Source organism: Patagioenas fasciata, chromosome 11 (assembly GCF_037038585.1).
Source record: "Patagioenas fasciata isolate bPatFas1 chromosome 11, bPatFas1.hap1, whole genome shotgun sequence".
Taxonomy (NCBI): Eukaryota; Metazoa; Chordata; class Aves; order Columbiformes; family Columbidae; genus Patagioenas; species Patagioenas fasciata.
Window position 1 is genome coordinate 6,488,879 of NC_092530.1, and position 21,544 is coordinate 6,510,422.

Consider the following 21,544-nt stretch of genomic DNA (forward strand, 5'->3'; position numbering starts at 1 on the left):
TCAGATTGCGTTATTAGATTCTCGAGCTTTAATTAAGACGTTTTCCCCTCCACACAAGTTAATGTCAGTTTTGAATATGGGATCAATGGAGGAGGGTCCCCCTCTTCTCTCAGAATTTCCTGTTAAAGGACCCACAGTGTTCACTGACGCAGGGGGTAAAATGCAGAAAGCAGCAATTACATGGAAAACAGATGGAAAATGGCACGATGTGATACTAACTGACCTGAAAGGACCAACTCAGCATTTGGAACTCAGGACTGTAATAGAAGTGTTTATCAGATTTGCTCATAGCCCAGTGAATATTGTTTGCGATTCTTTGTATGTGGTAGGTGCGGTAGCTCGCATTGAAAGATCATTGCTCAAAGAGGTTCAGGATGCACAGCTGATGTCTTTGTTCAAGCAACTATGGTTGTTGATCGAAGAGAGACAACACTGATACTTCATAACACATATCCGTAGTCATCTGACAATTCAAGGCGATTTAGCTGAAGGAAACCGCCGAGCTGATTTTCTTGTATCTCCTGCCTGGGTTCCACCTCCAGTAGATAGGTTTGGGCAAGCAGTACGCTCTCATAGTTTCCTCCATCAGTCTGCTCAGGTCTTACAGCGGCAATTTTCATTGTCCGAAAGTGAAGCCCGAGGTATTGTTAAAAGTTGTGCAGATTGTCAGCGCATCTCAGTAGGGCTGGGCGCAGGAGTCAATCCAAGAGGATTAGGAGCCTTGGAATTGTGGCAAATGGACGTCACACATGTCCCTGAATTTGGCAGGCTGAAGTATGTGCATATGTCTATTGATACATATTCTTTCGCCACATGGGCCACTGCTCAGACTGGTGAAACTAGTTCACATGTGCAACGACATTTACGTTCTGCTTTTGCAGCTTTGGGAGTTCTTGCACAGGTCAAGACAGGCAACGCACCTGGTTATATCGCCAAAGCTACTGCCACCTTTTTTCAATTGTGGGGTGTTAAGCACATTACAGGGATACCAAATTCTCCTACTGGTCAGGCCTTGGTAGAAAGGATGAATCGAACTCTCAAGCATCAGCTTGACAAACAAAAAGGGGGAACTGACTGTACTACTCCACATGACAGACTAAGCAAAGCATTATATGTCTTGAACTTTTTACGCCTTCCGCAAGGATTCGACATTCCACCTATGATTCGTCATGGAACAAGCTTAAGAGGACACTTGACAGACCTTAGAGAAAATCAATGTCAGGTCAAAATACGCAGTGGAGTTACTGGTGAATGGGAGGGTCCTTTCCAATTAATAACTTGGGGAAAGGGTTATGCTTGTGTCATTACAAATCAAGGATCAAAATGGATTCCTGCGAAATGGATCAAGCCATGGCTGAATAAAGACAACAAAGATTCGACAGATGCAGAAGGACAGGAGGGAGATAAGTTGTGAGAATTGTCTCAAATGTAAACCATGAATTCTTATTCAGTGTTATAGATGCTCTTAGACCCAGTGGTCTAAAAGCTTATTAGTAAACAGATAAGGTACCTTCCATAGAGAATGCTAATTTGAACAGATGGTAAGAGTTCCAAAAGGGTGATATTACAATTAGATAATCTACGCATAGATAAGGTAAAAGTATAAGATATTTCTACCATGGTAACCTAATTTAGCAACTGGTAAGGTTTTAAAAGAGATATTAAGATTAAGCTATAGATCTTTTAAATAGGTTAATATAAGTTTAAAGATATTAATTCAATAATTAGCATATGAATAGGTTAATATAAGTTTTAAGATATTAAGTCAATAATTAGCGTATGCTGATGGTATTAAGTACGTTACTCTATAAACCGCGCAGTTATAGATCTTCTAGGAATTTAAGAGAATATATTGTATTAAGTTGTCTGACTATTCTAAAATAGTGCGTTGGTAAGGTTGTCATAAGCAGAATTAAGGTTTTATATATGATATGAAGGTTTGAGTATAAGCAGATAGTTGTTTAATCTTATTAAGTAAGGTTTAGCTACATTATATGTGATTGTAATTATGTTGTTAATCATGTATCCTATGTTGCAGTGTATTTCAAAGACGATTCAGCATGCTGTTTAAGGGGCCTGACTAGTTCAAGAACAAAAAGGGGGAATAGTGAAGGGGTTTCGTTAGAAGGAGATACGTTGTTGAATTAGTCAGGCCCAAAGGAATCTCAAGGCCAGTTCGAGAAGCTGAGAACAGAATCTGCTGTGAGAAAGAGGGGCGTTTCTTCGTTAACAGGGCCTCAGCATGGCGTGAGTCGTCGGACCTATCATCGGTGGGGCTCCAGCGTGTGGACTGCCCATGATACTCATTTAGCGAATCCATGCTTGGAGCGTGGATTCGTGATTAGAGAATAGTTGTGTATATAAGGAGACATGCTTCTGTAATAAATGGCTTTGGCGTGATTCACATTGAATCGGAGTGCTGAGTCCTTTATCGTTCCAACACTGATCCCAGCACCTTTTTGCAGTGAGAAGCCCCAACTCCTTTGCAGCCATTCCCAGGCATTTCTGTGTTTTCTAGCACATCTACAACCCTTCTGTTTCTTCTACTGCACTGCTCTCCATCCCCTGCCTCTGCTGAGACAGCAGAGCAAACGACCTGGGTAGCAGCCCATCCAAGAATTTAAAAAAGCCAAGAAGGCCAATGGTACCTGGGGTGGATTAGAAGGGGGTAGTCAGTAGGTCAGAGAGGTTCTCCTGCCCCTCTACTCTGCCCTGGGGAGACCACACCTGGAATATTGTGTCCAGGGAACTGCTGGAGAGAGTCCAGCGCAGCCACCAAGATGCTGAAGGGAGTGGAGCATCTCCCGTGTGAGGAAAGGCTGAGGGAGCTGGGGCTCTGGAGCTGGAGGAGAATGAGGGGGGACTCATTCCTGGGGATCAATATGGAAAGGGGGAGTGTCAGGAGGATGGAGCCAGGCTCTTCTGGGTGACAACCAGTGACAGGACGAGGGGCAATGGGTACAAACTGGAACACAGGAGGTTCCACTTGAATATGAGAAGAAACTTGTTTGGGGTGAGGGTGGCAGAGCCTGGCCCAGGCTGCCCAGGGAGGTTGTGGAGTCTCCTTCTCTGCAGACATTCAAACCCGCCTTGACACCTTCCTGTGGAACCTCAGCTGGGTGTTCCTGCTCCATGGGGGGATTGCACTGGGTGAGCTTTCCAGGGCCCTCCATTCCCTGACATCCTGGGATTCTGTGATTCTCAACAAGTACAAGGACAACACCAGGGCTTCGTTCAAGTGGAGGAAGGCCCACGCAGCGGTGTGGAACGTGGCGGAGGCGCAGGCTGACTTTGCCACAGTGTTGTCCCTTGAGCCCTCGCCGCGCGCCATCATCTCTGAGGAGCCCGGAGCCTGCAAGCTCACCTGCACCGAGGACAAGATCCGCTTCGAGGGTGTCTTCTCACAGGAGACCCCAACGCTCCCTGAACAGGTTCTTTTAGATACTCCACACGTGGAACGTTTTTTGAAGGTTGTTAGCATTTAATACAAATTTTACTTATTTACATATTTGAGGTGGCCCAGGAGCTTGCCAGGGTGTAAGAGTTGGTCTGAAGGACAGTATTTGCCCGAACATCGCCATCAAGAGCTTGAACGGACAATGACTTGGAAAGAGGCCTGAGGAAGAACTGTGTTGCACAGGTCTCTCTGACCCGGGGGCTACCGTTAGCAACAGCCGCTGTGTGGGCTTCACCTGCTGCCTCAGCCAGGCTAGCCCCCACCTCCTAAAAGGAATTGTGTTCTATGGGTCTCTCTGACCTGGGGACAACAGTTGCTGTCCAGACGATGGATTTTCACCTGCTGCTTCAGCCAAACTCTCCTTCCACCTGCTCCCTGTTAGTAAAGCCAACGAAGAAGAGCATGCGCAGAGGCTCGCCAAGGCTTTTGAGGTCACCCAATGGACCATAAAGAAAGCCCTGAACGTGAGGCCACGCAGGCGCAGATGGGTTCTGGCAAACGAAGCAAGGACTTTTCGAGCCTGCGCAGTTAAGCCTCGGTTGGGAAACAAAGGCGGAGACTGGCCTCAACTCGTGGGAGAAAAGGGGGTGAAGACGCATAAAAGATGGATCCTGACTGGACATCATTGAGATCTCCCCACCAAAGGATCCTGAATCACAACAGAGGACCGGCAGGACTCTATGGGACTGGAGACCAGAGGGACGCCTTTGGGACTCGTTTGGTGGTAACCAAATCCTCTTTCTCCCCTTTTCATTTTTCTTTCCCTTTTTCCTCTACATTCTCTTTCACAGGCCGCTTTACGGGCAAAATAATAAAGTAACACTGTGTGATAGAATTATAACCCCTTGGCATTTTGGTTGCCTTAATTTTGCGCTTCAGGATCAAGGTGAACAAACTGTAACGAGTCCATCACTGAATGGAGCGTGACAGCAACTAAGCAGCTGGAGGCTGGGAAGAGAGATGCTGCTGCTGCCCACTGCTGCCCCAGTCATTGCAATCAGCTCTGGTTCTGTGCAGTGCGCGGAGGTGCTGGGGAAGAGGAGGATGCTGCGAAGGCTGCAGCCCAGGCTGTGCAGCAGCCACAGACAGCCGTGGCTGGTTTGCAATGGGCCACACAGGGATCAGCAGCTGCTGCGGCTCTTGGCTAACCGGGTTTATACCTGAGCCTCCCTCCATTTTTAGAGCCCAGAAACCCAGGGCGGAGGAGCACACATCTGAGATGAAGCTCTGAGCGGGCGCATTTCTTCTCAAGACCAGCACTGTTTGCGGCGCTTCTCCCCGGTGTCTCAGGCCTGAACGTGCTCTCGTGACGCTGGAAGCCTTGTGCGTCAGAGCCTTGTGCAGAGATGGATCATGGCTCAGATTTCCAGCAAGGGAGCGAGCAGCCGGCTCTTCCTCACTTGGAAGACCCTCGGTGGAGGTGAGGCACCGCGTGTGGGTTTGGAGGGTCTCGCCTGTATCAGCTCAGGGAGGTGCTCCGAAACACCCCCGCAATGGGGAGGTTCCTTGTGAGACGAAGGGGATGCCGTACGGTGCATGGATTAGGTCAACCAGGCCAAGTCGGCGATAGATCTCAAATGTTCCAAGTCCTTGACTCGAATTGGAGACAGGCAGGTGGGAAGGGAGCTTGAGGGGGATCCAGCCAGACTGCCGGCTTGCGGCAGCACCAGCCCATGGCTTCCCGAAAGCAATGTCGGGACACCCCGAGGACAGAGATTTCCTGCAGCCTTCTTTGTCCCGAGGGGGAGCAGGAACAGATGAGCACAGGGGGAAAACTGTCATTTTTTTTTTAATTGGCTTTATTGATTTCTTAAAACAATCCAAGGCCGAGCAGAGGCTGGCAGCACCATGTCCTCAGGGCAGGTGAACGCCGCGGTCGCCGTCCATGCTCCCATCCCTGGTGTGCCGCCCTCAGACGCTCCCTCTGGGCGCTGCGCAGGCTCAGGACCAGCCGCATGTCCAGGGACCCGCGTGGCGCTGGCAGCCGGGCTCTACTCCTCTTGCTGTCCCGCGGTGCAGCTGCAGCGGAAAGCCCTGCGCAGAGCCCGGAGCACCCTCCTGAACCGGGAAGGCCGTCGCCGTGGAGCTGGGCCCTGCGCTGGGCAGGCGATGTCTGTGCTGGTCTCTCCTCCATGCTCTCCAGACATTGAAGAAACCGCCTTTTCCTCTTGATCCTTTGCAGCTGGGACGAGAGGGGCTGTGCTGGGCTGTCCCTCATCCTCTCCTGCCAAATGAGCCTCAATGACTTCAAGTGCTGCAGGTGCAGGTGCTGCCGCTGGAACATCCATGCATTGGGCCAGGTCCTGCTGTTCCTCCGCTTGCTGGCCAGGTCCCTGGATCTCAGCCTCAGCCCTGCGCACGGCCTCACTGACGATGTACTCCACGATGTCCGACAGAGCCACATCGTCCTCTGTGGGGCTGTGCTGGGCAGGTGCCGGGCTCCCTGCTTCTGCTGCCCCCTCTGTGTCTGTGCAGCTGGGCAAGCCAGAGCCCTCCTGGGGACCTGCAGGGGCGTCCTGGAGGAGCTCCTGGACCGAGGGGTTGATCCAGATGTTCTGGATGGAGTTGTCTCTGCCTTGGCACCCCTCTTTGCTGCTCTCATCCTCCACATCCATGTGCTGGGCCAGGTCCTGCTGTTCCTCTGCTTCCTGGCCAGTTCCCAAGATCTCAGCCACAGCTCTGCGCATGGCCTCACTGACGATGCGCTGGGCTGTGTCCCACAGAGCCGCGTCGTAGGCTGTGGGGCCCTGTGGGGCAGGTGCCGGGCACTCTGCCTCTGCTGCTGCCGCGGTGTCGGTGCTGCGAGGCCAGCCAGACCCCTCCTGGGGACCTCCATGGTGGTCCTGGAAGCTCTCCTGGACCGAGGGGGTGACCCAGGTGCCCTGGATGGTGTGCTGGCCCGGGCCGTGGCTGACCTGTGGGCAGGAGGAGGAGCAGGACACGTGGGATGGAGGCGGCAGCCCCGGCACCGCAGCAGCTGCTTGCGGCCCCATCCAACCACCGGCCTCTCCCTCCTGCCCTGTACCATCCCTCCCCTGTGGCTTATGGAGCAAGGGGGGCAGCCCGAAGGGCTGGGAGTGGGCGTTCGCCTCCTTGTCAATCGGCATCTTGGGCCTCGCCTGCTGCAGAGCTGCAACGGGCACCCAGGGGAGCTGCTGCCTCGTGAGGAGCTGCTGCCTCCTCCGAAGCTGCTGCCTCCTCCGAAGCTGCTGCCTCCTCCGAAGCTGCTGCCTCCTCAGAAGCTGCTGCCTCCTCCGAAGCTGCTGCCTCCTCAGAAGCTGCTGCCTCCTCAGAAGCTGCTCCTTAAATACCCCCACGGTCAGGGCGGGGACCCCCATGTCACAATGGCCTCTGGCTATGACGACCCCGTGTCACAATGGCTTCTGGTTATGACGAGGTGCTCACATCACAGAGCCCGGGCGGTCGCCATGGGGACACCCACCTCCAGGCCGGCTGGGACTGGCTGTGCACGGCGTGGGGCAGCCCCTGCTTGAAGGAGGAGAGAGCAGAGCATGGCGAGGGAAGCTGTCCCCAGCACACAGGAGCCCGTGCCCCAGAGCTTGGCTCAGAGATGCTGCTGCCTGCTCTGCTACACCTGCAACAATCCGCCTTCAGATCTTGTTTGCAGGACACACCAAGGGCCTCTCTACAGCCTCACCACACTGATTCTTTGTTTTCAACATGATCGTCATGAGTTTTCTGAAGTAGGCATGAGCCTACTTTGAAGAAAAAGGCTGAAGCCACATTCACAAAACCACACAGTCCGTTTGCAGCAATAGAATCTACCGTTTCCCCCTTTTGTGACAACCAGTGCTCTCTCAAGGTGTGCTTTTACAGAACTTCTGAGCTGTTCCATGACTCACTTGCTAAAGGAGGTGGCCTCATCCAACTCCCAGTTTTAGCGTGCCAGCTCTCCAATGCATTGCCTCTGCCACCTTCCTTCTACCGGGCCCGAAGTGCATTCTACTGCCTGGTTAGGGAGATGCACGTGCCACCGGCCCCAAAGCATCACTCTGGGGACCCATCATGGCCGTTACCTCTCAGCTGCTGCACCAGCCAAATCTTTCTAGGATGGCAGCAGGCTCTCAGAATCTGCTACAGGTCCTTGCAAGCTCTCTATCTCCTTTTGTTCCCCTAGCACACTTACTCCCCGCTCCATGCAGTTTGTTTTGAGCCTAGGGAGCAGACAAATCCTTGGAAAATTACGCTTTATTTTCATGTCGTATGTCAGAGAAACCCAGAATCCCAGAGTGTCAGGGGTTGAAGGGCCCTGTAAAGCTCATCCAGTGCAATCCCCCCATGGAGCAGGAACACCCAGCTGAGGTTCCACAGGAAGGTGTCCAGGCGGGTTTGAATGTCTGCAGAGAAGGAGACTCCACAACCTCCCTGGGCAGCCTGGGCCAGGTTCTGACACCCTCACTCCGAACAAGTTTCTTCTCAAATTTAAGTGGAACCTCCTGTGTTCCAGTTTGCACCCATTGCCCCTTGTCCTGTCACTGGATGTCACCCAGAAGAGCCTGGCTCCATCCTCCTGACACTCCCCCTTTCCATATTGATCCCCATGAATGAGTCCCCACTCAGTTTCCTCTTCTCCAGCTCCAGAGCCCCAGCTCCCTCAGCCTTTCCTCACACGGGAGATGCTCCACTCCCTTCAGCATCTTTGTAGAACCTGAGGTTGTTCCTGCCCAGATTCAAGACTCCACACTTGCCCTTGTTCTATTTCATTAAATTTTTCCCTGCCCAACTCTCCATCCTGTCCAGGTCTCTCATGGCAGCACAGCTTCCAGTGTCAGCCACTCCTCCCAGCTTGGTGTCACCAGCAAACTTGCTGACAGTCACTCTATTCCCTCATCCAAGTTGTTGATGAATATATTGAATAATTCCGGCCCCAGCACTGCCCCCTGAGGCACTGCACTGGATCCAGGCCTCCAACTGGACTCTGCCCCGTTGACCACGACTCCCTGTCTTCTTCCCTTCAACCAGTTCACAGTCCATGTCCCTACCCCATTGTCCAGACCACACTCCCTCAGTTTAGCAGCAAGGACACTGTGGGAGGCTGTGTCAAATGCTTTACTGAAGTCAAGAAATGAAGAAAATCCCAAAGTGAGGGGAAGTGAAGACACATAAAAGATGTTTCCTGACTGGACATCGTTGGGATCTCCCCACCAAAGGATCCCGAATCATGACAGAGGACTGGCAGGGCTCTACGGGACTGGAGACCAGAGGGAGGCCTTTGGGACTCGTTTGGTAGTAACCCAATCCTCTTCCCCCCTTTTCTTTTTTCCTTCCCTTCTTCCTCTACACTCTGTTTCGCGTGCCGCTTTACGGGCAAATAATAAGGTAACACTGTGTGACAGAATTATAACCCCTTGGCATTTTTGTTGCCTTAATTTTGTGCTTCGACATCAAGTTAAATGAAGCATCATGAGTCCATGACAGAATGGACTGTGACACAGGGCCTGGTGACACAGAGGTGCCCTGAAGTCCCAGTACTAAGCAGCGCATAGCAGTGACAGCGCACGGTTGAGGCGCAGTCTAAAGGTGAAGCTCCTTGCTGCGCTCTGGACAACGCTCATCATCACGTCAGGAAGGGACGCGTAGGGTGACATGAGCTCAAGCCCGCTGCCCTCTGCCAGGCTCTGTTTTTCATTTTTTCATGTTTTCATATGTTATGTTGGGCTGAGCCCCCGTGAATGGTTCATGCGCCAAGCCTCAGCCCCATCTCTGACCCCTTTGTGCCTGCACTCAGCGCCGCATCCTGCGTTGTCACATCCCAAGGCTGCTGCTGTCACCCCAAGCTGGTGTTTCTTCTATACTACATCATCATGTCAACATTGTAAATATTTTATATAGAATAATTGTTACTTCCTACAGTTTGTTACTGCCAGCTGTGTAAAACTCTTGTCCTACTCTGCCAAGATAAACAAAAGCTGGACATGTTGCCTCTGAAAACAGGGCAGCTCCGTGCAGTGGAGGATCCCTTGCTGAGGCACTGACCTGTCTCCTCTCTCCAAGCCTTGGGCTGGAAGGGGTGCTCGCAGGCTGGAGTAGTTGGGGCTCCATGCCTGGAAGTGTCCCCAAATCCTGCTAGGATGGCACGGTTCTTAGATGATTTTCCATTAATAATCCAGAGAGTTTGCAAAGGTACACATGCTGTTGGCCATGATCATGTTTCTGTGATGGCAACTACATTGTAGCTTTTCTGCTGTACAACGGCTTCCAGCTCCTCTGTTCATTGCCCATTCTGTGTGCGTTGCTGCAGCTGCATTTCAGCTGGGCTGCTGATCTGTGAAGGGGTTTCGTTAGAAGGAGATATGTTGTTGAATTAGTCAGGCCCAAAGGAATCTCAAGGCCAGTTCGAGAAGCTGAGAACAGAATCTGCTGTGAGAAAGAGGGGCGTTTCTTCATTAACAGGGCCTCAGCATGGCGTGAGTCGTCGGACCTGTCATCGGTGGGGCTCCAGCGTGTGGACTGCCCATGATACTCATTTAGCGAATCCATGCTTGGAGCGTGGATTCGTGATTAGAGAATAGTTGTGTATATAAGGAGACATGCTTCTGTAATAAATGGCTTTGGCGTGATTCACATTGAATCGGAGTGCTGAGTCCTTTATCGTTCCAACAAATGGTGACCCCGACGTGATACTCCGAACGGCGTCTCACTACGGTCGGGGAAAAGCCTGGAGCAACCCAGCCGGAGGCGGCTCAGCTGGACTGAGAGCCGGGCGGAGACGTACGGACGTTCCGCGGATAAATTTTGTTGAAGGCGGCGCCGGGAAAGGTGAGCGGCTGGGAGCAGGAGGAGGGAAGAGTGAAGTTATGGGGCAGAATATATCCTCTGAGGAAGAAGCTATAGTTAAAATCCTCCTGCATATTCTCTCTAGGAGAGGACTTAAATATGAAGAAAGTAACATACGTAGACTGTTGGTTTGGTGTAGAACTAACGGCTACCCGACAGAAGCTGAGAAAGCTTTTAAAATTGAACTTTGGGACGATATAGGGCAGAAATTATGGGATAAGGTTAGCGACGGAGATAAAGAAGCTAAATCATTAGCGACTACATGGAAGCTTATGATTTCCACCTTAAAAGAATTTAAGGCTGAGCGGGCTGCGGTTACTGGAATTTTTGCAGCGTTACAGTCTGAAAAGAACTCTAAAAATAACTGTGAAGCTTATCCAGTTCGTGTTTTCGATATCCTTCCTGCTCCATGCCCTCTTGTGCCTTCGGCGCCCCCGATGATACAACAGTCTGGGGCGGAGGGAGGAAAATTACCGAGTGGATGGCCTCCTGTACCATCACACGACCCTAGAGAGACCAAGAAGTCCAAAGAACTGGAGTCAGATAATTTGTCAAAAGGACTGGTGAAAGCTGAGAATGTTAAAGTCGTAAATAATTGTAATATCAATTATTTTACTGATTCGTGTCCGCCTTTACCGCCTTCTGCCCTTCTAATTCCTACAAGAGAACAGAAGGAGTCGCCGGATAAGAACTGGGCAAAAGAACTGTGTGAAAGATCAGATCAGCTATTAGCGAGTGAATCCAACAGTCAGCCATATCAAGCTATGAGAGAGGTGCCTGAAACCAACAAAGCAGCCAAATTGTTTGCAACTATTAATCAGGGTCCCAATGAGAATTACATGCAATTTATTGACCACCTTCAAGAGACCATCAATAAGCAGGTTGAAAACTTAGAAGTTAAGGAAGCACTGGTGTTGAAATTAGCAGTAGAGAATGCTAATGTTTGCTATCAGCATGTTATTTGCGAGTTTTACAGTACATATTAGGTGTTCCTGTGTACCGTCTCTCTGAAAATCAAGCAGCTTGTCATGAATGTGAGTTAATTGTTTTACTAGTTGTTTTTAAGTGCGCCATAAAACCTTCTGCCCGCTCTTCCCACTCAGGCTGCGAGCAGCCCTGTGCTTCCCCCCCCCACCAAGGTTTTTACTTGCAAGATGAGGTCAGGAATGATTGTTTTCAGTTGTGTTCCTAAAAAAATTGGTATTGGGAGGTGTTTTAAAACATAGGAAAGCACTCGGACAAGAAATCATTAAATCATTTCAGACAGTTTTACAGGCGGGGCGATTTGAACTTCAACAAGCTGAGAGAGACTTAACTGATAACACACGGGTCAGAAAACTTGTTAAAGTCTGCAAGATGCTTTCCTTATTAACCTGTTTTCTCTGTGGGTATCTGTTTAAGCATGTTGCAATTTTGATAGGTCTTTGTTATATGATACGATAAGTTCACAGTCTGTTAAATCATGAGATTCCGTTGACTCAAAATGTGCATTTTGTGATAATATAGAAGAACATGAGTAATTTAGTTCTTTACTGCGTGAATGTGATGTCTATCCCTGTTTCTCTATTAGGACGGGATGTGTTAGGACAACTAGGAGCAACTCTGGTGACGAAACAACAGCATTTCTAGAAGCGGCCATTGATGATGGGTGACCAGTACTGAAATTACAGTGGAAAAATGATGATCCAGTATGGGTAAATCAATGGCCACTCAGTAAAGAAAACTCGCCCATGTTGAAGAGCTAGTACAGGAACAGCTTGAAAAAGGGCATTTAGAGCCGTCTACAAGTCCCTGGAATACTCCTGTGTTTACTATTCAGAAAAAATCAAAGAAATGGAGGTTGTTACATGATCTTCGAAAAATTAATGATACCATGGAAGACATGGGAGCATTACAGCCGGGATTACCATCCCCTGTCATGATTCCAGAAAACTGGCAGATCTTAATAATTGACTTGCAAGATTGTTTTTTCACCATTGCTTTACATCCTGATGACTGTAAACGTTTTGCATTTTCCATAAATTCTGCAAATAAGGCTGAACCTGCGAAAAGGTATCAATGGGTAGTTTTGCCACAGGGAATGAAAAATTCCCCAACTATGTGTCAAATTTATGTAGCTTGGGCCTTGCAATCAATCAGAAAATCTCATCCTGAGTTAGTGATTTGCCACTACATGGATGACATATTGATAGCTGGGGAAACTTTTTCGACTGATTTGTTGATAAATGAAGTATCTGATACATTGCAGCATAGAGGATTGCAAATTGCTCCAGAAAAGGTACAAATTCAACCAGCATGGAAATATCTTGGTTGGGAAATTTCTCAGTCCACAGTGAAACCTCAGAAAACAGTATGTCGGCCTGTCATTCAATCCTTAAATGATGTGCAGAAACTAGTGGGTGATCTGAATTGGGTCCGAACCATTTGTGGGATCACTAATGAGGATTTAGCTCCAATTGTAAAACTGCTAAAAGGGGATAGTGACATTAGCTCTCCTAGAACGCTTACTGCTGAGGCGGATGCTGCTCTGAAAAAGATTATGTCCAAACTTGTAAAAGCTTTCAGCCATAGGTGGAACCCAGATTATGTAATCGGACTACTAATTGTAAACAATACTAACTATCCTTTTGCTCTCATAATGCAATGGACAACTGGTAAGGAGCCGTTAAAGATCTTAGAGTGGGTGTTTTTGCGTTTTCGACTCAAACGAACCATTACAACCAGGGTTGAAGTCTTTGCTCAGCTTATAATGAAAGGTAGGCAGAGAATAGTCGAAATTTCAGGGGCTGAGCCTGCATATATCATTGTTCCCCTCGTTTCAGAATATTTACAGTGGGCTTTGCAGAACTCCTTACCTTTTCAGATTGCGTTATTAGATTCTCGAGCTTTAATTAAGACGTTTTCCCCTCCACACAAGTTAATGTCAGTTTTGAATATGGGATCAATGGAGGAGGGTCCCCCTCTTCTCTCAGAATTTCCTGTTAAAGGACCCACAGTGTTCACTGACGCAGGGGGTAAAATGCAGAAAGCAGCAATTACATGGAAAACAGATGGAAAATGGCACGATGTGATACTAACTGACCTGAAAGGACCAACTCAGCATTTGGAACTCAGGACTGTAATAGAAGTGTTTATCAGATTTGCTCATAGCCCAGTGAATATTGTTTGCGATTCTTTGTATGTGGTAGGTGCGGTAGCTCGCATTGAAAGATCATTGCTCAAAGAGGTTCAGGATGCACAGCTGATGTCTTTGTTCAAGCAACTATGGTTGTTGATCGAAGAGAGACAACACTGATACTTCATAACACATATCCGTAGTCATCTGACAATTCAAGGCGATTTAGCTGAAGGAAACCGCCGAGCTGATTTTCTTGTATCTCCTGCCTGGGTTCCACCTCCAGTAGATAGGTTTGGGCAAGCAGTACGCTCTCATAGTTTCCTCCATCAGTCTGCTCAGGTCTTACAGCGGCAATTTTCATTGTCCGAAAGTGAAGCCCGAGGTATTGTTAAAAGTTGTGCAGATTGTCAGCGCATCTCAGTAGGGCTGGGCGCAGGAGTCAATCCAAGAGGATTAGGAGCCTTGGAATTGTGGCAAATGGACGTCACACATGTCCCTGAATTTGGCAGGCTGAAGTATGTGCATATGTCTATTGATACATATTCTTTCGCCACATGGGCCACTGCTCAGACTGGTGAAACTAGTTCACATGTGCAACGACATTTACGTTCTGCTTTTGCAGCTTTGGGAGTTCTTGCACAGGTCAAGACAGGCAACGCACCTGGTTATATCGCCAAAGCTACTGCCACCTTTTTTCAATTGTGGGGTGTTAAGCACATTACAGGGATACCAAATTCTCCTACTGGTCAGGCCTTGGTAGAAAGGATGAATCGAACTCTCAAGCATCAGCTTGACAAACAAAAAGGGGGAACTGACTGTACTACTCCACATGACAGACTAAGCAAAGCATTATATGTCTTGAACTTTTTACGCCTTCCGCAAGGATTCGACATTCCACCTATGATTCGTCATGGAACAAGCTTAAGAGGACACTTGACAGACCTTAGAGAAAATCAATGTCAGGTCAAAATACGCAGTGGAGTTACTGGTGAATGGGAGGGTCCTTTCCAATTAATAACTTGGGGAAAGGGTTATGCTTGTGTCATTACAGATCAAGGATCAAAATGGATTCCTGCGAAATGGATCAAGCCATGGCTGAATAAAGACAACAAAGATTCGACAGATGCAGAAGGACAGGAGGGAGATAAGTTGTGAGAATTGTCTCAAATGTAAACCATGAATTCTTATTCAGTGTTATAGATGCTCTTAGACCCAGTGGTCTAAAAGCTTATTAGTAAACAGATAAGGTACCTTCCATAGAGAATGCTAATTTGAACAGATGGTAAGAGTTCCAAAAGGGTGATATTACAATTAGATAATCTACGCATAGATAAGGTAAAAGTATAAGATATTTCTACCATGGTAACCTAATTTAGCAACTGGTAAGGTTTTAAAAGAGATATTAAGATTAAGCTATAGATCTTTTAAATAGGTTAATATAAGTTTAAAGATATTAATTCAATAATTAGCATATGAATAGGTTAATATAAGTTTTAAGATATTAAGTCAATAATTAGCGTATGCTGATGGTATTAAGTACGTTACTCTATAAACCGCGCAGTTATAGATCTTCTAGGAATTTAAGAGAATATATTGTATTAAGTTGTCTGACTATTCTAAAATAGTGCGTTGGTAAGGTTGTCATAAGCAGAATTAAGGTTTTATATATGATATGAAGGTTTGAGTATAAGCAGATACTTGTTTAATCTTATTAAGTAAGGTTTAGCTACATTATATGTGATTGTAATTATGTTGTTAATCATGTATCCTATGTTGCAGTGTATTTCAAAGACGATTCAGCATGCTGTTTAAGGGGCCTGACTAGTTCAAGAACAAAAAGTGGGAATAGTGAAGGGGTTTTGTTAGAAGGAGATACGTTGTTGAATTAGTCAGGCCCAAAGGAATCTCAAGGCCAGTTCGAGAAGCTGAGAACAGAATCTGCTGTGAGAAAGAGGGGCGTTTCTTCGTTAACAGGGCCTCAGCATGGCGTGAGTCGTCGGACCTATCATCGGTGGGGCTCCAGCGTGTGGACTGCCCATGATACTCATTTAGCGAATCCATGCTTGGAGCGTGGATTCGTGATTAGAGAATAGTTGTGTATATAAGGAGACATGCTTCTGTAATAAATGACTTTTGTGTGATTCACATTGAATCGGAGTGCTGAGTCCTTTATCGTTCCAACACTGATCCCAGCACCTTTTTGCAGTGAGAAGCCCCAACTCCTTTGCAGCCATTCCCAGGCATTTCTGTGTTTTCTAGCACATCTACAACCCTTCTGTTTCTTCTACTGCACTGCTCTCCATCCCCTGCCTCTGCTGAGACAGCAGAGCAAACGACCTGGGTAGCAGCCCATCCAAGAATTTAAAAAAGCCAAGAAGGCCAATGGTACCTGGGGTGGATTAGAAGGGGGTAGTCAGTAGGTCAGAGAGGTTCTCCTGCCCCTCTACTCTGCCCTGGGGAGACCACACCTGGAATATTGTGTCCAGTTGTGGCCCCTCAGTTCCAGAAGGACAGGGAACTGCTGGAGAGAGTCCAGCGCAGCCACCAAGATGCTGAAGGGAGTGGAGCATCTCCCGTGTGAGGAAAGGCTGAGGGAGCTGGGGCTCTGGAGCTGGAGGAGAATGAGGGGGGACTCATTCCTGGGGATCAATATGGAAAGGGGGAGTGTCAGGAGGATGGAGCCAGGCTCTTCTGGGTGACAACCAGTGACAGGACGAGGGGCAATGGGTACAAACTGGAACACAGGAGGTTCCACTTGAATATGAAAAGAAACTTGTTTGGGGTGAGGGTGGCAGAGCCTGGCCCAGGCTGCCCAGGGAGGTTGTGGAGTCTCCTTCTCTGCAGACATTCAAACCCGCCTTGACACCTTCCTGTGGAACCTCAGCTGGGTGTTCCTGCTCCATGGGGGGATTGCACTGGGTGAGCTTTCCAGGGCCCTCCATTCCCTGACATCCTGGGATTCTGTGATTCTCAACAAGTACAAGGACAACACCAGGGCTTCGTTCAAGCGGAGGAAGGCCCACGCAGCGGTGTGGAACGTGGCGGAGGCGCAGGCTGACTTTGCCACAGTGTTGTCCCTTGAGCCCTCGCCGCGCGCCATCATCTCTGAGGAGCCCGGAGCCTGCAAGCTCACCTGCACCGAGGACAAGATCCGCTTCGAGGGTGTCTTCTCACAGGAGACCCCAACGCTCCCTGAACAGGTTCTTTTAGATACTCCACACGTGGAACGTTTTTTGAAGGTTGTTAGCATTTAATACAAATTTTACTTATTTACATATTTGAGGTGGCCCAGGAGCTTGCCAGGGTGTAAGAGTTGGTCTGAAGGACAGTATTTGCCCGAACATCGCCATCAAGAGCTTGAACGGACAATGACTTGGAAAGAGGCCTGAGGAAGAACTGTGTTGCACAGGTCTCTCTGACCCGGGGGCTACCGTTAGCAACAGCCGCTGTGTGGGCTTCACCTGCTGCCTCAGCCAGGCTAGCCCCCACCTCCTAAAAGGAATTGTGTTCTATGGGTCTCTCTGACCTGGGGACAACAGTTGCTGTCCAGACGATGGATTTTCACCTGCTGCTTCAGCCAAACTCTCCTTCCACCTGCTCCCTGTTAGTAAAGCCAACGAAGAAGAGCATGCGCAGAGGCTCGCCAAGGCTTTTGAGGTCACCCAATGGACCATAAAGAAAGCCCTGAACGTGAGGCCACGCAGGCGCAGATGGGTTCTGGCAAACGAAGCAAGGACTTTTCGAGCCTGCGCAGTTAAGCCTCGGTTGGGAAACAAAGGCGGAGACTGGCCTCAACTCGTGGGAGAAAAGGGGGTGAAGACGCATAAAAGATGGATCCTGACTGGACATCATTGAGATCTCCCCACCAAAGGATCCTGAATCACAACAGAGGACCGGCAGGACTCTATGGGACTGGAGACCAGAGGGACGCCTTTGGGACTCGTTCGGTGGTAACCAAATCCTCTTTCCCCCCTTTTCATTTTTCTTTCCCTTTTTCCTCTACATTCTCTTTCACAGGCCGCTTTACGGGCAAAATAATAAAGTAACACTGTGTGATAGAATTATAACCCCTTGGCATTTTGGTTGCCTTAATTTTGCGCTTCAGGATCAAGGTGAACAAACTGTAACGAGTCCATCACTGAATGGAGCGTGACAGCAACTAAGCAGCTGGAGGCTGGGAAGAGAGATGCTGCTGCTGCCCACTGCTGCCCCAGTCATTGCAATCAGCTCTGGTTCTGTGCAGTGCGCGGAGGTGCTGGGGAAGAGGAGGATGCTGCGAAGGCTGCAGCCCAGGCTGTGCAGCAGCCACAGACAGCCGTGGCTGGTTTGCAATGGGCCACACAGGGATCAGCAGCTGCTGCGGCTCTTGGCTAACCGGGTTTATACCTGAGCCTCCCTCCATTTTTAGAGCCCAGAAACCCAGGGCGGAGGAGCACACATCTGAGATGAAGCTCTGAGCGGGCGCATTTCTTCTCAAGACCAGCACTGTTTGCGGCGCTTCTCCCCGGTGTCTCAGGCCTGAACGTGCTCTCGTGACGCTGGAAGCCTTGTGCGTCAGAGCCTTGTGCAGAGATGGATCATGGCTCAGATTTCCAGCAAGGGAGCGAGCAGCCGGCTCTTCCTCACTTGGAAGACCCTCGGTGGAGGTGAGGCACCGCGTGTGGGTTTGGAGGGTCTCGCCTGTATCAGCTCAGGGAGGTGCTCCGAAACACCCCCGCAATGGGGAGGTTCCTTGTGAGACGAAGGGGATGCCGTACGGTGCATGGATTAGGTCAACCAGGCCAAGTCGGCGATAGATCTCAAATGTTCCAAGTCCTTGACTCGAATTGGAGACAGGCAGGTGGGAAGGGAGCTTGAGGGGGATCCAGCCAGACTGCCGGCTTGCGGCAGCACCAGCCCATGGCTTCCCGAAAGCAATGTCGGGACACCCCGAGGACAGAGATTTCCTGCAGCCTTCTTTGTCCCGAGGGGGAGCAGGAACAGATGAGCACAGGGGGAAAACTGTCATTTTTTTTTTAATTGGCTTTATTGATTTCTTAAAACAATCCAAGGCCGAGCAGAGGCTGGCAGCACCATGTCCTCAGGGCAGGTGAACGCCGCGGTCGCCGTCCATGCTCCCATCCCTGGTGTGCCGCCCTCAGACGCTCCCTCTGGGCGCTGCGCAGGCTCAGGACCAGCCGCATGTCCAGGGACCCGCGTGGCGCTGGCAGCCGGGCTCTACTCCTCTTGCTGTCCCGCGGTGCAGCTGCAGCGGAAAGCCCTGCGCAGAGCCCGGAGCACCCTCCTGAACCGGGAAGGCCGTCGCCGTGGAGCTGGGCCCTGCGCTGGGCAGGCGATGTCTGTGCTGGTCTCTCCTCCATGCTCTCCAGACATTGAAGAAACCGCCTTTTCCTCTTGATCCTTTGCAGCTGGGACGAGAGGGGCTGTGCTGGGCTGTCCCTCATCCTCTCCTGCCAAATGAGCCTCAATGACTTCAAGTGCTGCAGGTGCAGGTGCTGCCGCTGGAACATCCATGCATTGGGCCAGGTCCTGCTGTTCCTCCGCTTGCTGGCCAGGTCCCTGGATCTCAGCCTCAGCCCTGCGCACGGCCTCACTGACGATGTACTCCACGATGTCCGACAGAGCCACATCGTCCTCTGTGGGGCTGTGCTGGGCAGGTGCCGGGCTCCCTGCTTCTGCTGCCCCCTCCGTGTCTGTGCAGCTGGGCAAGCCAGAGCCCTCCTGGGGACCTGCAGGGGCGTCCTGGAGGAGCTCCTGGACCGAGGGGTTGATCCAGATGTTCTGGATGGAGTTGTCTCTGCCTTGGCACCCCTCTTTGCTGCTCTCATCCTCCACATCCATGTGCTGGGCCAGGTCCTGCTGTTCCTCTGCTTCCTGGCCAGTTCCCAAGATCTCAGCCACAGCTCTGCGCATGGCCTCACTGACGATGCGCTGGGCTGTGTCCCACAGAGCCGCGTCGTAGGCTGTGGGGCCCTGTGGGGCAGGTGCCGGGCACTCTGCCTCTGCTGCTGCCGCGGTGTCGGTGCTGCGAGGCCAGCCAGACCCCTCCTGGGGACCTCCATGGTGGTCCTGGAAGCTCTCCTGGACCGAGGGGGTGACCCAGGTGCCCTGGATGGTGTGCTGGCCCGGGCCGTGGCTGACCTGCGGGCAGGAGGAGGAGCAGGACACGTGGGATGGAGGCGGCAGCCCCGGCACCGCAGCAGCTGCTTGCGGCCCCATCCAACCACCGGCCTCTCCCTCCTGCCCTGTACCATCCCTCCCCTGTGGCTTATGGAGCAAGGGGGGCAGCCCGAAGGGCTGGGAGTGGGCGTTCGCCTCCTTGTCAATCGGCATCTTGGGCCTCGCCTGCTGCAGAGCTGCAACGGGCACCCAGGGGAGCTGCTGCCTCGTGAGGAGCTGCTGCCTCCTCCGAAACTGCTGCCTCCTCCGAAGCTGCTGCCTCCTCCAAAGCTGCTGCCTCCTCAGAAGCTGCTGCCTCCTCCGAAGCTGCTGCCTCCTCAGAAGCTGCTGCCTCCTCCGAAGCTGCTGCCTCCTCAGAAGCTGCTGCCTCCTCAGAAGCTGCTGCCTCCTCAGAAGCTGCTCCTTAAATACCCCCACGGTCAGGGCGGGGACCCCCATGTCACAATGGCCTCTGGCTATGACGACCCCGTGTCACAATGGCTTCTGGTTATGACGAGGTGCTCACATCACAGAGCCCGGGCGGTCGCCATGGGGACACCCACCTCCAGGCCGGCTGGGACTGGCTGTGCACGGCGTGGGGCAGCCCCTGCTTGAAGGAGGAGAGAGCAGAGCATGGCGAGGGAAGCTGTCCCCAGCACACAGGAGCCCGTGCCCCAGAGCTTGGCTCAGAGATGCTGCTGCCTGCTCCGCTACACCTGCAACAATCCGCCTTCAGATCTTGTTTGCAGGACACACCAAGGGCCTCTCTACAGCCTCACCACACTGATTCTTTGTTTTCAACATGATCGTCATGAGTTTTCTGAAGTAGGCATGAGCCTACTTTGAAGAAAAAGGCTGAAGCCACATTCACAAAACCACACAGTCCGTTTGCAGCAATAGAATCTACCGTTTCCCCCTTTTGTGACAACCAGTGCTCTCTCAAGGTGCGCTTTTACAGAACTTCTGAGCTGTTCCATGACTCACTTGCTAAAGGAGGTGGCCTCATCCAACTCCCAGTTTTAGCGTGCCAGCTCTCCAATGCATTGCCTCTGCCACCTTCCTTCTACCGGGCCCGAAGTGCATTCTACTGCCTGGTTAGGGAGATGCACGTGCCACCGGCCCCAAAGCATCACTCTGGGGACCCATCATGGCCGTTACCTCTCAGCTGCTGCACCAGCCAAATCTTTCTAGGATGGCAGCAGGCTCTCAGAATCTGCTACAGGTCCTTGCAAGCTCTCTATCTCCTTTTGTTCCCCTAGCACACTTACTCCCCGCTCCATGCAGTTTGTTTTGAGCCTAGGGAGCAGACAAATCCTTGGAAAATTACGCTTTATTTTCATGTCATATGTCAGAGAAACCCAGAATCCCAGAGTGTCAGGGGTTGAAGGGCCCTGTAAAGCTCACCCAGTGCAATCCCCCCATGGAGCAGGAACACCCAGCTGAGGTTCCACAGGAAGGTGTCCAGGCGGGTTTGAATGTCTGCAGAGAAGGAGACTCCACAACCTCCCTGGGCAGCCTGGGCCAGGTTCTGACACCCTCACTCCGAACAAGTTTCTTCTCAAATTTAAGTGGAACCTCCTGTGTTCCAGTTTGCACCCATTGCCCCTTGTCCTGTCACTGGATGTCACCCAGAAGAGCCTGGCTCCATCCTCCTGACACTCCCCCTTTCCATATTGATCCCCATGAATGAGTCCCCACTCAGTTTCCTCTTCTCCAGCTCCAGAGCCCCAGCTCCCTCAGCCTTTCCTCACACGGGAGATGCTCCACTCCCTTCAGCATCTTTGTAGAACCTGAGGTTGTTCCTGCCCAGATTCAAGACTCCACACTTGCCCTTGTTCTATTTCATTAAATTTTTCCCTGCCCAACTCTCCATCCTGTCCAGGTCTCTCATGGCAGCACAGCTTCCAGTGTCAGCCACTCCTCCCAGCTTGGTGTCACCAGCAAACTTGCTGACAGTCACTCTATTCCCTCATCCAAGTTGTTGATGAATATATTGAATAATTCCGGCCCCA